Raw genomic sequence first — 17,595 nt, 5'->3', positions numbered from 1 at the left:
AGGGATCTATATCCCGCTGTATCCTTTGCCAGTCTTCTACACTATCCACAACACCACCAATCTTCATATCATCTGCAATTATGAACCCACCCATGTACTTGGTGCCGGAAAGCGCGGCACCACTTGTGGGCTGCCCCCAGAACACTACGCAAAAGATGCATTTCACTGTGTGTTTTGATGTATGTGTGACCAATAAAGATATTTTATCTTACATTTCCATCCAGGTCATTTATATACATCACAAACAGCAGAGGTCCCAGTATGGATCCTTGAGGAACACCACTAGTCACAGACCTCCAGCTAGAATAAGTCCCGTCAACCACTACCCTCTGTCCTCTACGGTAAGATCTTGGTTTAATCTTGCTTTAGTGCCAAGTGAACTGATCTGAGTTTCGTTTGAAAATGTATGCCACGTGTGGTCTCAGGACCCCTGAGCTTAATCTAGTGATACCTGATGAAAGACAATGTGAAGACAGAGCATGGTTGACTTGGTTCTGAATAACCTGGGAGCGAATAGACTGCTGATTATGTCAGTCTATAACAAAATGGAAGTGTACCAGAGGACTCTGCATGTGTGAGCACCAAAATGGAATCCTCAGTCTTGGCCAAGAAAGCCATGGGAATGCTCTGATTCATGAAGCATGCAGCACTCTGAAACCTTTTGAAGGGGTCAGGGGAGGGGTGGTGGCAGTTGTTGTTTGATGAGACTTTCTTCCCATCGTCTCATAGTCGTATAGTCATAGCTCCTAATTTTGGGAGAAGAACTAATTAATATGCTGCTGTTATACTTAAGAACTGTAAAATTTATTCCAGTCCATTCCAAAACATTAGCTGCAGCCTGGATGTGACCTCACTCCATTTCCTGTTCACTCCACTCCACATCTATCTTGTAATCAAATGAGCAATATGTTAAATAATTGTTCTTCACTATTCAGAGCCTGCCAATGTCCATTCCTATTCTGTAGTTATAACAGGGTGACATTTACCAATAGATCTTAAATGTATTTGTGTAAATAATGTATTGGCTACAGAATAGGCTGTTGTGATCATAGAACCGGTAAACAGTGACAGGACAAGATGCAGAAAGGTCAGAGTGACTTCATGAGTCATCCTTCAGACTGAGAAAGCCAATGCCAACAGAACCAAAGTGATTGAAAATGGACAAAACTGCAGATGCTAGAAATCTGAAATAAAAACAGAGAATGCTGGAAACAGCATTCAGTCGGTATCTCATAGAGTTATACAGCATGGAGGCAGGCCCTTTGGCCCAGCTCGTCCATGCCAACTGTGTTGCCCAGCGAGCTAGTCCCATCTGCCCCCGTTTGGCCCATAGCCCTCTAAACCTCTCCTATCCATGTATTTATCTAGCTGGCTTTTAAATGTTGCTAATTGCCCGCCTCAACCACTATTTTCAGCAGCTCATTCCAAGTACGCACCACCCTTTGCGTGAAGAAGCTGCCCCTGATATCCCTTCTGTTAACATTTCAAGATAAGATATCTTTATTAGTCACATGTACATCGAAACACACAGTGAAGTGCATCTTTGTGTAGAGTGTTCTGGGGGCAGCCAGCAAGTGTCGCCATGTTTCCGGCGCCAATATAGCGTGCCCACAACTTCCTAACCCGTACATCTTTGGAATGTGGGAGGAAACCGGAGCACCTGGAGGAAACCCACACAGACACTGGGAGAATGTACAAACTCCTTACAGACAGTGGCCAGAATTGAACCCGGGTCACTGGCGCTGTAATAGCGTTATGCTAACCGCTACACTACCATGCCCCGGTAAAAACAGAGATTAATGATTCTTCATCAGGACTGGTAATGTAAGAAAAACATTTAGTTTCAAGTTGCAGAGGTGTTAGTTATGGTGTATTAGATGGGCCTTTACACTGTGATGGGATTAAGAGGGGAGTTATGGCAGCCTAAAGGATATCGGGAGATGCTGAGTAGATAAGTGGTAAGAGACGGTGAAGGGAATACTGCAGTGAAGGAAATTTTCTGGGAAATGTCATCTTACAATGATCTGTGTGAGATGGGATAGAATAACATTAGCAAGCAATTGTTCACATGATGAAAACTGGAATTCTGGAACTTGCATCCCCAAAAAGTTGAAAATGCTGAAGAAATTCTGAACACCAAAGTCAATAGATTTTTGCTGGATAAGGGTATAAGAAATGTAGAACAAAGGCACGTAAAGGATGTTGAGGGGTAGATCACCCATGATTTGTAATTAATGGCTGAACGAGCTCAAGGATCTGAATGGCCTACTCCTGTTCAGATATTAGTATATTGATTGTAGTATATTGAGTTGTGCAATTCATTGTGCTTGTCTGCCTTGGGTTGCCATAGTTCAGGTTTACCAGCAGGGGGAGAAAGGAGGGGGAGGGGGATAAAGGAGGGGGGTCGGGGCGAGAAAGATGAGTGAACAGCACGTGGCTCATTTCCTTTTCTGTATTGATATGACAAAGGTTATAACAGTGACTATGGAGTAAGATTGACTGGAACCAAATACTGCAATAGTCCACATTGTTTTGGAACATGTGAATAACAACATCTTGTTATTGCAACTAAACCTCCACGAATCTGCAGAGCAATGAACTAGCAACAAATGAGCATGTGCCACAATATGAGGGGTCAATAGAGGCCTTTGATTTTTATTTGGAATGCTTTAAGTGTGGTTAGTGACAAATGATATTGCAGGTGAGAAAAAGAAATATATTCCTTGCTGTTTTGAACTTCGCAAAAGTCCGTTTGCGTCAAGAAATTGGTGGGTTTGTCCTTTTATAAAACATAGAATGTTCAAACGCTCCTTACAGGCAATGAACTATTTTTGTGTCGTCTAATTTCTGCACAGCGATGTGCTGGCAGTGTAGGAAACAGATGACTAACTAATCTGCCTATGTGAGCCAGGCCACTTGCTTATCTTTGTGACCATTTCAATCCACCTGTGATGGCTGGGGGACATCCATCCATGCAGGACTTCCTCAGCTCTTTTAAGGAGTGTTGGCCTGATCTCTGGAATGGGGCTCGAAACCAACTTTAGGTTCCAATCAGGATACCATTGACTGACTCACTGTGCATTAATATGAGCCCTGATTTTCTCACAGACCAAGATTTGGGCAGACATATGAAGCAGAGGCTCGCATAGTGCAAATAGGAAGAGAGTTTGGGAACTTTAACCCAGCAGAGCGAACGATGAGTTTCCATGTCAGGATGGTATATTACTCAAAGGGAGCGGAATGGTGAATGTGATCCCACACACTTGCTGTTGAAGGTGAAGGTCTCTTACACAGTTGTGTGATTTAGCTGCTAAACCTTCTAGCTTCATGAGATTCAAATCACTTTAACCAATGTACTTAAGAGACAACTCAGGATAAATTAGCCCAATTAACTGGGGCCCATTCAGCCACCATAAACGTTTATTCCCTCCACCACCAGTACACAGTGGCTGCAGTGTGCATCATTCATCACACATGCTACTCCAAAGCAACAACCAAATTCATGACCCCTTCCAACAAGAAGGACTTAAGGGCAGCATGTGCATGGGAATCCCACCACTTACAGGTACTCCTGCAAGTCTCTCACCATCCTGACTTGGAAATATATCACCATCCCTTCATCATCATTGATCTAAAGCCTGGAACTCCCTGCCCAACAGTTCTGTGGGAGGACAGGAGGACTGTGGCCATTTAATAAAGCAGCTCACCACCACCTTCTCAAAAGCAATTGGGCAATAAACGCAGGCATTGCCAGGTCATCAGAGGAGCTAGAAATGGACAATGGTGGTTTCTCCTGGATTATTTCCAATGAAAGTTCATGGACCTAAAGCATTATTTTGGTTTCTCTCTCCGCAGATGCTACTTTGCCATTACAGTAAATTCCTTGTAAAATTCCTCTTGCCACAAAAATAGTGCAGTTGCTGGTATCTGAAATAAAAAACAAATCCACAATAGAACCAATTGGGTCAGGCAGGATCCACAACGAGGGACAGGAGTTACGTTTCAGGATGATGACATTTCATCAAAACTCAACAAATCCAAGATTCAAGAAGTGGTAAAATGGAGAGCCGAGGGAGGGGAAGGACAAAGGAATGGAAGGGAGGGAATGATGGTTTAAGGACAAATAAAAGCAAGGTCTAGCAGAGGAATAATTGTGAATGGCAGAATCATTATCTGAAGGAGTCAAGTTTTGTTGCAACTAGATGTTTGAACCAGAGCTGTCATGAGGGTAAAAGATTTAAGCAACAAGTTGTGATCTGGATGCACTGCTGTACGTGTAGTGGAAGCAATTCAATAGTGTTTTTAATAAATAAATCAAATAAATAGTTGAAGGATTGAGAAGAAGCAGGAGAGTGCGACTGATTAGATTGTTACAGTGGATGGAACAGTCTCCACTGTGCTATCAGTATGTGAATACTGTGCAAAATAGGTTTCTGTATTTTGTGACTGTAGGATTTTTTAAAGATTCGCTGCATTTTTACCAAGGTGATTATGCAGCTGTGGTTTCATGAGTTTTTTAGTGAGTCATCAGGGTTTAGTTCAGAGACCTTTCACCAACTGCTGATAATATATTGTAGCGAAGGTATCTAAGACAGCCAACAAGTCAAATTAACCATGTAAATGGTGACACTGATCTGTGAAGACCTTGAAGATTCCTTTCATATTTGAAGCAGCAGCAGGAACCAAGATGAATTTCTTCCCCTAAGTTTTGTGTAATGCTTTAGATCTGTGCAGTTGTCATCTTTTGTATTTATCTCATAGTTTCAAAGGTTTGGATTATCATCAATGGGTTTATTCAAGTCCCTTCTTGTGTGACAAATTTGTTGAAGTGTTGCAAGATTCAACCTAGCATGTGCTGTGATTGTCCAATGCCACATGTTAATATTCACCTTTATGAGGCCTGAAAGGCTTCCTGTCTGAACTCAGCATAGATTAGAATGAACCAGAAGTATTTTCCTTGGACTGTGTTTTACATGGCTGGTTGCATTTTCCTCTGATCCAATAGGAACTTAAAATGCTCACTTTTCTCAGTGCTTTACACCTTTGCAATGGATTGTGAGAGAACAGTGACTGTGTACTGGCCTATTGTGTTTCTGCTTCTTAAGCCAACAGTTTTTGGTTCAAGCTCGATCCAGGAGTTTCTCTTGCTGACAAGTCTGTGTAATGGCAGGATACTGTGCTGTTAGATGGGACATGAATCAAAGGCCCTTATTGAAAGATCCCACTGTACCGTTCAAAGAAAAACAGGATGGTCTGCCAGCATCCTCTATGTCCCCATTACGAAAAGCACCAAATAAAAACAGATTAACCTGTCATTTAACTTTGTTGTTTGAGTGATCTAAGTGCAAACACAACTGTTATGTTTGTCTAGATAACAACAAGTGGCTAAACTGTAGGAGTAATTAATTGGCACTGAAGCACTTTAAGAGAAGAATGACTTGCATTTAATATAGCACCTTTCAATAACTCCAGAGTATGCTTAAACACCTTATACCAAGAAATACTAATGTAAGAACATGATGAGATATAGATCATGTTGGAGGGCGGCATGGTAGCGTAGCGGTTAGCACGATCGATTCCTGGGGTTTGATTCCCGTCGCTGTCTGTAAGGAGTTTGTATGTTCTCCCGTGTCTGCGTGGGTTTCCTCCGGGCGCTCCGGTTTCCTCCCACATTGCAAAGACGTATGGGTAGGTTAATTTGGGTTTAAAATGGGCAGCGCGGACTCGTTGGGCTGGAAGGGCCTGTTACCATGCTGTAAATAAAATTTTTTTTAAAATTGTACAAAATGTTGGTTAGGCTGCACTTAGAGTATTACGTGCAGTTCAGGTCACCATATTATAGGAAGGATGTGATTAACTAAGAGAGGGTGCAGAAAAGATTGCCAAGCACGTTGCCTGGATTGGAGGGCTTAAGATGTCAAGAGACATTGGATAGGATGGATATTTATTCCTAGACTGAAGAAGGATGAGAGGTGACATGATGGAGGTATATAAAATTAAGACAGGCATGGATAGGGGTAATAGCCACGGTCTGTTTGGCATGATAGGGGGTGTCTAAAACTGGAGGGCATAGGTTTAAAATGGAGGAGGTTTAAAGGGTATCTGGAAGGAGCTGTGAGAGGAGGTGGTGGAGGCAGGAACAATATTTAAGAGGTATTTGGATGGGCACTTGAATGACCAAATCATAGAGGGATATGGAATTAATGCAGGCAAGTTGCATTAGTTTAGATAGGCATGATGGTTGGCATAGACACAGTGGGCCGAAAAGCCTGTTTCAATGCTGTGCAACTCTATGACTCTGAAGGCAAATTCTTTTTATTTACCCCTTCAGCAGAAACATCGACCTTTATGTTTGTCTATCTGCCCTCATCCAAACATCAGAACCACCAATAAAAACTGAGAATGCTGGAAATACCCAGCAAGTCAGGCAGCATCCATAGAGACTGATCTTTTGTTAAACTGTGGTTCTTTCTCCACAGATGCCACTGACATGCTGAGTATTTCCAACGTTCTCTGTTTTTATCTCAGATATACAACATTGGCAGCGTTTTGCCCCTTGGTCAGAAATGCCAAACTGAAGTGACCTTGCAAGAGAGCAGATGCCATGCCAGGAATAAGGAGTCGGGTCATTCTGGCCCGGAATAGTGCTCAGAATTGCTTCTTGCAGTTAAATCACACCTATATTTACCTGGGCTAGAAACAGATGGCCCACTCTGCCCAGAGTTGGGCAGTACCTGGATGTCAGCTGGCCAGCTTGGGTGAGGCAGTGAGAGGGCCTCACATCTGAAGGACTACTTGCAGCCTTTGGCAGCTGGCAAAGCTGGAGGGCTTTACTGGCTGTGGAAGTTGCCATTGATTTCAATATATGTCTCTGACATTTTAAAAATATTTTATAAAAAATAAAGATAATTTAAAAATAGATAAAACACATATCATTAAAATGTTAAAGAAAAGCAATTATTTCTTTTCCCTATGTTACTCAACTTCCTTTTTGCCTCCTAAGTCTGTGCTCTGCAATCCCATTGAGATCAGAGAGGTATTGGATCCTTTGGCAATTCTAACATAGTGTAGAAATGAAGTGATCTCTCCAGCAAGCCAGGGCTCTGTCACCAGACCCCAGGGTGAGCCTTCTGAGTCCGTCAGTGAGTCCGGACCGTGCACGTTTCCTTGCAAGACATATCTTATTTTCAATTGCTGAATACCAGTGGTTCTGATTGAAGCAACTTCTTTCTCTTATTAGGTAATCTGGGGATGACCTGATTCTGCTCTGGTTTTGTGGTTTCTGAGATGGCTAATGAGGCCAATGTGGGAGCTGCAGACTCTTCCACAAATGGGGCAGAAGGTGGCTGACGGGGCAGGTGGGAGGGGTGTAGTTTGCGGAGTGGTGCACTCCTTCTTCTGATGGTGCAGACTTTCAGTGTGTTCCTGATACACGGCCTCAATACCATCCCGAATGCTCTTATCTGCTTAGAGTGGTGGTGGACCAGAGATTCTCTTGAGTCAGTGGGGATGTTGCACTTCAAGGACGTTTTGAGCACATCCTTGAATTTTTACCCCTCACTGCCTGAGATGAAACATCGGATACTGTTCATGTAATTGGACTGTGCCCACAACCTGCCATAGCACAAGTTAGGATCTTGTATGGTCTCTTAATCGGTGGCACCTCTTAGCCTGGATCAGGTTAGCATGTAAAGGGAAGCATACTTACTTGTATCTAATCTTGATGCGTTTTTCTCAATTCATGAGTTATAATGAAAATGTCGATTGGTATAAATTGGGGCTCAAAACCTCATATGCACAGGTACCTTTAGCTAAACTTCCAAGTGAATACATCTCTGAATCAAATAATGTATTCTTGGTAAACTTTTTACTTCCATATTTAACAAGTTAACTGGACTTATAAGTATTTACACCCCTGGTGCAGTTGGCACTTCACAAGAGGCACAATCTCTGGAAGGGGCAGGATATAAACACATGCTCCCAAGTAGATTGCAGCATTTGCCTAGCACCCTAGACCATGAACACTAGTTTACTGTGCTCTCCAGTTTTCTTCCTGAAAGCCTTCTTTGTAAGTACAGCTCCTTGTGTGCTGGTCAACCCCTATCCACCTCCCCATCACAGTCCCTTCCCAACCACACACCCCTCACAACCTGTAATTTGCTCAAGTGCCACTTGTTATTGGAGAAGTTTGATGTTGAGATTCGGCTGATTGCTGTGGAGAGTGCCATAGCAAAGTGCATACATCTTCCTGTCCTGTGTGTGTGTGAACATTGTCCTTTATCCTATTGCTGAGGCTGGTGTTGGCTTCACCTTGTGTGTCCAACGTAGTCAAGTAAATGGCGGATCATTATGAACATGAGTCATTGGCTAATGAACAAAAAAATTTGATGAGCAATGGTAAATCATCATTTGCTGGCATCCCCCTTGCGATGGAATCACTGGATGGAGATATGAAGATTTGGGGAGTAGATACAAAATTCAGGTTTGTTTGTGAAAGAGGTGGGCAGGAGGGCGAGGAGGTGGTCAGGGAATGAGTTGGTATTGCGAGATGCTTCATGGAGGAGAATTTGAGAGGGCGGAGGTGTAGTTAACTGTATGATCAAAGCCTCAAAGGTGAAGCTAAAACATGAGAAAGTTGTACGGATCATTGCAGGAGTAGCTCAGTGACATTACTAACTAATCAGTAGGTGTAAGAATGCTGGGGGTTTTTTAATGCAAAAACCAACCTGAGATATGAGACATTCTTTCAAAGTGCAGAGAAAAATGGAAACCTTTCTATGTGGTTACGTGGGGATGTCATTTTTGCATCAAATTATAGTGTGACTCACAAAGGCCTGTTCCTTCCTTTCCCCTGTCCAGCTGTGAACGTCTGAGACACCATGCCAAAAGCTGTTCCTTATCAGTGGTAGAAAGTAGCTCATACTGCAGGTGTTGTATTGTGTGTTCCACACCCCAGCACGTCAGGCAGTCAATAGTAAAGGAGTTCCCTCAGCTCAGCTGATTCCAAACATATTAAAACAAAGCTTTGTTTTCAAGAAACTGTACAAGCTGACATTGAAACCAGTTTCAGCTAAAACCTGATCTTTCCTTGGCCTGTATATCGAGATTAGATAGATATCAATGATTTTTTTTTATTTTTAAACTTTGCCTGTGTTACTCAGTGTCTTGGTTCACATGAGAAGAAGTGTTGGCTGGTGAGTTTTGTTCCTGGTGCGAAAGCCCACCATGAGGCAATGCCACCAGGAGAAGGAATTAAATTCCTTCAGCCAGTTTAATTGTCTGCCTGTTATAGGAGGAGAAGATTGTTTAATTAGATACAGCAGTTCAACTGTGGGATGCACTGCTGTTCGGCCCAAATCCTTCTCCCCTGAGGTTCACCCACACATTCCTTTCACCAGAAGACAGTGGATTCCAATTGGGAGAAAGAAAAATGTGATAATTTTGCCTCTTCCACATCCAAAGGTGCCGAAGTGAATAAAATGTACAGCACAGAATCAGACCAGTTGCTTCAACTGTTCTATGCTGTTCTGCAGGTTCTCTGCAGCCTCCACCCACCCCTCAATCAGCCACCCTGAAATGCATCAAAGTTATTTGTTCCAACCACTCTGTTACAGAGAGTTCCACTTTCTAATTCTAGAAGTACTGCTGTCGGCGTCACAGACAAGTTAAACTGACAGCACAGACCAGCAGTCCAAGCTGTCACTTCCTGGGAGCATTGCTTTTGACACAGCTTGTGATACAGTTATCGAGAAGGAACCAAGTACATGCTACATTATAGAGTCATAGACTACTACAGCACAGAAACAGGCCCTTAGGCCCATCTAATCCATGCCAACCTGATCTTCTGCCTAATCCCATCTACCTGCACCCAGACCATATCCCTCCAAACCCCTCCCATCCATGTACCTATCCAAACCTCTCTTAAATGTTACAATTGAGCCCCCCATCCACCACTTCCGCTGGCAGCTCGTTCCACACTCGCACGACCCTTTGAGTGAAGAAGTTCCCCTCAGATTCCCCTTATATATTTCACCTTTCACCCTAAATCTTTGTCCTCTAGTTCTAGTCTCACCCAACCTGAGAGTGAATGCTACAGGCTTTTTCCCCTATCTATACCCCTCATAATTTTGTATATCTCTATAAGATCTCCCCTCATTCTCCTGCACTCCAGGGAATAAAGTCCTAACCTATTCAACCTTTCCCTATAACTCAGGTCCTCAAGTTCCGGCAACATCCTTTTAAATTTTCTCTGCACTCTTTCAAGCTTATTAATATCTTTCCTTTAGGTAGGTGACCAGGACTGCACACAATATTCTAAATTCGGCCTCACCAAAGTCTTATACAACTTCAACATAACATTCCAACTCCTGTACTCAGTGCCCTGATTTATGAAGGCCAAATTGCCAAATGCTGTCTTTACGACCCTACCTACCTGTGACACCACTTTCAAGGAACTATGGATCTGTATTCCCAGGTCCCTTTGTTCTACCGCACACCTCAGAGCCCTACCATTCACTGTGTAAGTCTTACCCTGGTTCATCCTCCCAAAGTGCAACACCTCACACTTGTCTGCATTAAATTCCATCAGCCATTTTTCTGCCCATTTTCCTAGCTGGTCAAGATCATGCTGCAAGCTTTGATAGCCTTTCTCACTGTCCACTAAACCCCCAATCTTGGTGTCATCTGCAAATTTGCTGATCCAGTTTACCACATTATCATCTAAATCATTAATATAGATGATAAACAACAACGGACCCAGCACTGATCCCTGCAGCACACCACTAGTCACAGGCATCCAGTCAGAGAGATAACCATCTACTGCCACTCTCTGGCTTCTCCCGCTAAGCCAATGTTGAATCCAATTGGCTACCTCATCCTGAATGCCAAGCGACTTAACTTTATGGAGCAGCCTCCCATGCAGGACTTTGTCAAAGGCCTTGCTAAAGTCCATGTAGACAACATCCACTGCCTCTCCTCATCGACCTTCTTGGTAACCTCCTTGAAAAGCTCTATAACGTTAGTTAGATGTGACGTACCACATAGCCGTGTTGACCATCCCTAATCAGGCCCTGTCTATCCAAAAACTTGTATATCCTGTCCCTCAGAATACCTTCTAATAATTTACCCACGACTGACGTCAGGCTAACTGGCCTAAAATTTCCTGGCTTATTCTTAGAGCCTTTCTTAAATGACAGAACAACATTAGCTATCCTCCAGTCCTTCAGCAACTCACCCGTGGCTAAGGACATTTTAAATATCTCTGCCAGGGCCCCTGCAATTTCTGCAGTAGCCTCCCACAAGGTCCGAGGGGACACCTTGTCAGGCCCTGGGGATTTATCCACCTTAATTCACTTCAAGACAGCCAGCACCTCCTCTTCCGCAATCCGGATACGGTCCATGACCTCACTACTCTTTGCCTCAGTTCTATAGTCTCTGTGTCTGTCTCCAGAGTAAATATGGATGCAAAAAATTTGTTTAAGATCTCCCCCATCTCTCTCGGCTCCATGCATAGATGACTACGCTGATCTTCAAGAGGACCAATTTTGTCCCTTGCTACCCTTTTGCTCTTAATATAGCCATAGAAACCCTTGAGATTCTCTTTCACTCTGTCTGTCAAAGCAACCTTGTGTTCTCTTTTTACCCTCCTGATTTCTCTCTTGTGTTCTCTTGCATTTCTTACACTCCTCAAGCACCTCATTTGATCCTAACTGCCTATACCTGATATGCACCACCTTCTTTTTCTTTATCAGGGCCTCAATATCCCTCAGTAATCAAGGTTCTCTAAACCTGTTAGCCTTGCCTTTTATTCTAACAGGAACATATACAGTTTCTGTACTCCCAGTATTTCACTTTTGAAAGCCTCCCACTTACCAAGCATCCCTTTGCCAGAAAACAGCCCATCCCAATCCACGCCTGCCAGATCCCTTCCGATGCCATCAAAATTGGCCTTATTCCAATTTAGAATCTCAACCCGAGGACCAGTCCTACCCTTTGTTTTTTTGAGGAAGTCAAACAATCAAAATGTCACTCAACACCCAAGTCCGTTGCAATTGTCAAAGGTTTATTGTTTTACACTGGTGGGGAGTAAGTTGCTGGATTTCCCAGGAAACTTCTCCTTTGAACAAAGGAAATCATCCACCTTTTACACATTTAAGGAGAAATCATGATATAATTTTATTACATACATTAATCCAATCAAATTAATAATGAGGCATCCTGTGGCTGTAGTTATACAGAAATGTGGTCTAATCCCACAATGCCTCACACTCAGTCCATAACACTCCATTTTATAACACAATATGTGGCTAAGCTTCATTTTATAACTTAATATGTGGCTACAAGTAGCTGCCTTAACCATCGTCAACCCAACCACTGTCGCTCCTCACACCTTTAACAACATCTCGTAGCTCTGCTGAAGCAGAAATACAATGTTCCATAACACACTGGATGTCCTGAGCTCCCCACCAAATGATGCTGTCTCAGGCAACCAAAGTGGCATTCCCTGACACTGCGCTTTCAGCAACTCTGCCCTTTCTCTAGCTCTCACATTTTAAGTTTTGTGAGCCTGCAGCTCTGGAAAGAGCTGTTCTTTATAACATTGCCTGCTGGTGGTATGAATGACTGCACTGGGTCAATGGGTAAATTCTCATCCAAGAGTCAGAAGATTTTGATTCGGGTTCCACTGCAGAAATTTGCACACATTTCCAGCTGACACATTGAAGATGCATCTTTCAGATGTGACATTAAAATAAGGGCCATTTCTTCCTTCCAAAAAGACCTTGTGGCACTGTTCTTGGTATTCTAACCAACATTTATCAACTAAAACCAGTTTAAAAAATACATATTGTCCCTCGATTGTTTATTATAAGAAACTGCTGGATTCAAAATCACTGCTCTGGACATTAGAAAAGTGACTACAGTTTAATAGCTGCAAAGCACCTTGGGAGTAAGGTTGCTAACTCTGCTTAGATCTATGCCAGGAGGTTTCAACATGTATCCTATTATGTCAGATGTAATTACATCAGACATGATGAAACTCCACTAACAACAGATCTCCAGCCATTGGTTGAACATCTCCAACCCAGGCTTCCTTCTGTGACTCACCATCAGTAAGGGCTGTCTCCCTCTGCTGCGTCATCTGTCTTGCGCACCCCTTGTGCCCCGTATCAGGGGAGGAGGATGATTATCTCTGCCCAGGTGCAACTCTTATTGTTGCACTCACACGTGTCAGATGGGAAAGTCCAAGTTCACCAGTTTGGCTGGTTCATTCCCTGTACATGTCTCCTTGGACAGATTCAATCCATGGGCTGAATCTCCCCTATACTGGCAGAGAGACATGCCTGGGTTGCTGTCAGTAGTCTGAGGGAAACTTAATTTGATTTCAGGAGATCCCAGATAATCTAGAAGGGTTGACAGCCCTACCTTAGACATCTTGGGTGTTAAAGATACTGTGCAATTGCAAGGCCTTCAATCTTGGACCAGAACACCAAAATTCCGAGCACCAGCTGGAGACAGATGAAGTTACAGGACACTTCTTAATTTGCATTGAGCCTGACCAGCTGTACAGTATGATCTCAGGACCTCTTCCAACTGAAAGCATTGGCATTCCAAGGGTTAAGTTGTTTGAGAATGAAGCAGAGCTCAGTGGTTTTGTTGAAAATAAAAACAGAAAATGCTGATGCACTCAGCTGGCCAGGCAGCATCTGTGGAGAGAGAAACTGAGTTAGTACTTCAGGTCAATGATCCTTCATCAGAACTGGCAAAGTTGGAAAACAAGTTGCAGATTGGGGGAGGAGCGGAGAGAGCAAAGGGAATGTCTGTGATGGGGCGGAGACCAGGGTTGTCCCGGTGACACAGTTGTTTTTGTCACTGTTCGAAAGAGGGAAATGAATGTTTGTTGATCATGACAGACCAGTCTGGAGGAATGCAGTTAGAGGAGGGTGAATGAGTGCAGTGCAGAGAGAAAAAGAAGTGCAGAATTGTGACATGCAGAACACAGCAGTTGCTAGAAATTGGCAGTGTTTTGCTTTTCAAGTAGTGATAATGTTCATTGGACCAGTAATCCAGATGCATAAATAATAATCTGGTGGCCGGTTCAAATCCCAGCAAAGCAGATGTGAAATTTAAATTTAGTTAACTAATCCAAAAATAAGATGGAAAGGTAATGTGAACATTGAAACTACCTATCTGTTCGTGAATAACCTGGAAGGATAGAGATCTACCTACCTTGCCTGGTCTGGTCTGTATGTGACTCAAGATGCAGGGCAATGTGGTTTTAACTGGTTTGTGAAAAAAGCCAGGAGCACCCTCAGTTTATGGGCAGTTAGAGAAAGACTGTAAATTCTCACCTTATCAGCAAAGCCTACATACTATGAATGAGTAAAATGGTTTGCCTCCTGAGTTCTGTATTCCCTGAATGAATATTCTTGAAATGATTCTGTTCATTATGAATGTTGCAAAATAACAGACTGTAATTGAAACTGACACCAAAAAACATTTATGCTGGGAAAAAAAAGGTTGTGGTTTAATACTGAGTAGGGAAATGATGTGATAAAGTATTCTAGGCAATGAACTGCTCCTGCTGACTGTTGTCAGCAAACTAAGCCTCGTGGCAATGATACAGTATCATCACATTATTGACATGCTGCACTAGAGACTGGTTACCACATTTAGACAAATCCCATGGTTGGACATGAGAATGAAATAGTGAGAATACCAGATGGTTTGGACACTTTCAGTTCTAAAATTTGCCTTGCAGAAAATGAAAATATTTCAAAAACTTTAACATTGGGACAGGAAAAGAAAGAGAGATTGAGAGAGAAATTCTAACTTCGTTGATTTCAACATGGACTTTCGGCTAAAGAACAGGGTTTGCTCTCCAACCTTCCCTGACCAGAGTCCTGCCAACAGGATGTGGCTTTTTCTCCGGAGAGGGAATACTGAGACATGATCTGATCAAGGCCTTTAAGGTTATGAAAGGGTTTGTTTGAGTAAACAAAGACCAAATGTTTCAGTATCCACAGAGCCAAGTGGATGATCTATTTTGGCTTCCTCCCTGGCATCAAAGAAGCCTGTCTTCAGCCAATTCAACTTGCCATATGATATCAAGATGTTTTGGTATTGGTATTGGTTTATTATTGTCACTTGTACCAAGGTAGAGTGAAAAGCTTGTCTTGCATACCGATCGTACAGGTCAATTCATTACACAGTGCAGTTACACTGAGTTAGTACAGAGTGCATTGATGTAGTACAGGTGAAAACAATAACAGTACATTGTACAATGTTCAATTCCATTTGCAATTCCTCAGTAAATAAAGCAGTCCATGCCTGCAAGCAGCAAGATCTAGATAACATTAAGGAATGGGCTAATAAATGGCAAGCAACATCCATGTCACAAAAGTGCCAGGCAATGACCAACTGCAACAAGAGAGGTTTTTTACCACATACCCTCGAGATTCTACCGTTGAGTCCCCCATCATCAATATCTGGGGAATACAATTGATCATAAACTCAACTGGATCAGCCACATGAATATTGTGACTACAAGAGCAGGTCAGAGGTAAGTGAGTGACTTGCCCACTGACACTTCAAATCCATTCTACCATCTACATAACTCAAGTCACACATGTGATGGAATGTTCTCCATCTGCCTGAATAAGTGAAGCTCCAGCATTATTTTGCACCACGCAGGACAAAGCAGTATGTTTGAATAGTAACCCATCCACATGCAAATTATTCATTCCCTCCCCCACCAGCACACAGTGGCTGCAGTGTACACCATCTGCAAAACACACTGCAGCTACTCACCCAGACTACACATCACCCCTCCAAAACCCCCAAACTCTTCAATCAAGAAAGACATGTGACACACTTGTAGGAGCACCACCCCTGCAGAAAATGAAATAGGGGGAGAATGTTAAAAGGGTTATATAAGCATAGGTGGAAGGAGGTAATGTGCAGCATGCATCCACGTATGACCTGTTGAACCAAATTACCTTTGTAATAAATGTCAGCAGAAGATAGAATTGGACTGAGTGCTAATAATACCTCCTCCCAATGCAGTTCCATGGCCTGTCAATTGTCTATTGACTACAGCATGTACAGCACTCAATCAGGCCATTTGGCCCATCAGGTCCAAGCATGTGTTCACATTGATGTTCTTGTGTAATGAATGGCTAATTGAGCTGCTGGTATTCATGAGATCAATGTCAACAACTTTACTTCAGGAGTAGGAAAGAACTTTCTTCTTGTTGTAAACTGTTTTTGTGTTGCTTCTGGCAAACAACAAATATAGAATTATCAACAAAACATCCTTTATTGAAGGCAGGAGCTCTCAATGAAATGTGAATGTCTGTACAATGATGTAATGAGTTGTACCACTATGTTGCTTCCACAAAAGCTGAAAGTTTTAAAAGATCAGACTTTTAAGGTGGGCAAAAGGTTCTGATTGTACTTGCACTCAAAAGGGAAGCCATGATGCATGGCTCATCATGTTATGCATGTGTCATGAAGGGTCATTCTTGGCTCAATCAGCCTCGAATACTCCTATCTCTTGGCTCAGAAGGTTGCGGGTTCAAGGGTGACTCCAGAGACTTGTGCGCAAAATCTAGGCTGGTGCTCCAGTGCATACCATGAGAATGCTGCACAGTCTGAGGAGCTTTGCCTGGCCCCTCAGCTGGATATAAAAGACCCAGTGGCACTGTTTTGAAAAAAAGATTATGGAAATTACTGAAATGTCTTAGGTCACATTTTTCCCTGAACCAAACCCTGAGCTTGATGATCTGGTCATTAGTCATTGTTGTTTATGGGATCCTTTTTTATGTAAATTGGCTGTTGTGTTTCCCATTTAACAGCAGTGACTGTTCTCCAAAATCATACCAATTTATGTCAGAGAAGGAGGACAATCAGCTCATCTTGTCCATGTCAAAATTACTTCATTAACTGAAAGGGTTGAGGTCATGAAGGGTCCCATATAAGTGCAATTCTTTCTTGCCATAAGTCCTGTGTTTCTTTTTGTAAATAACGGGTGTAGAGTTATCAAGACAACATTCTTTATTGAAGGCAGTAGCTCTCAATGCAGTGAAGTCTGGTTCAATAATGTAACGAAGTCATACAACATATTACACTTGATGGTTAGAACTTTATTTATGCTTGTATACACTGCATTACGTCCCCCTCTTAAAAAAAAGTTACTGCAAACCATCAATTGGAATGAAAATTTAAAAAAACTTCAGATGCTGGAAATTTGAAATAGAAACAGAACTGACAAAGGGTCTTTGACCTGAAACGTTAACTGTTTCTCTTCCCACAGATGCTTTCTGACCTACTGAATGTTTCCAATATATTCCATTTTCATTTCAAACCATCAACTCTTTACATGTATGAAGTTGTAGGATCGCTTTAACTATTTACGCCAATATACGGTTGTAAATTCACTTAATCTTTTGAGCTCTTCATTTTCTGAACTCTTCACTGCATGTCCAAAGTATCCAGTCCAGTAATTCCAGCAGATCATTTCGCCAGCTGGACCTCATATACATAGTCTTACATTTTGTTCTGCAATTGTTGCTTCAACCTGCCTGTGTGACTGTGAAT

General features: G+C 42.5%; 1 long non-coding RNA gene across 1 annotated transcript in view; it reads left to right on the top strand.

Annotated features, from left to right (window-relative positions):
- The first annotated feature begins 283 nt into the window (after positions 1–283).
- Positions 284–17,595, top strand: part of LOC127582656 (uncharacterized) — a 106,662-nt gene continuing 89,350 nt past the window's right edge. The window contains exon 1 of the long non-coding RNA XR_007958142.1: positions 284–341. This is a non-coding gene — a long non-coding RNA (uncharacterized LOC127582656). The remainder of the gene's footprint in view (positions 342–17,595) is intronic.

This window comes from Pristis pectinata, chromosome 24 (genome assembly GCF_009764475.1).
Source record: "Pristis pectinata isolate sPriPec2 chromosome 24, sPriPec2.1.pri, whole genome shotgun sequence".
Lineage (NCBI taxonomy): Eukaryota > Metazoa > Chordata > Chondrichthyes > Rhinopristiformes > Pristidae > Pristis > Pristis pectinata.
This window is presented reverse-complemented; position numbering and strand designations above follow the sequence as displayed.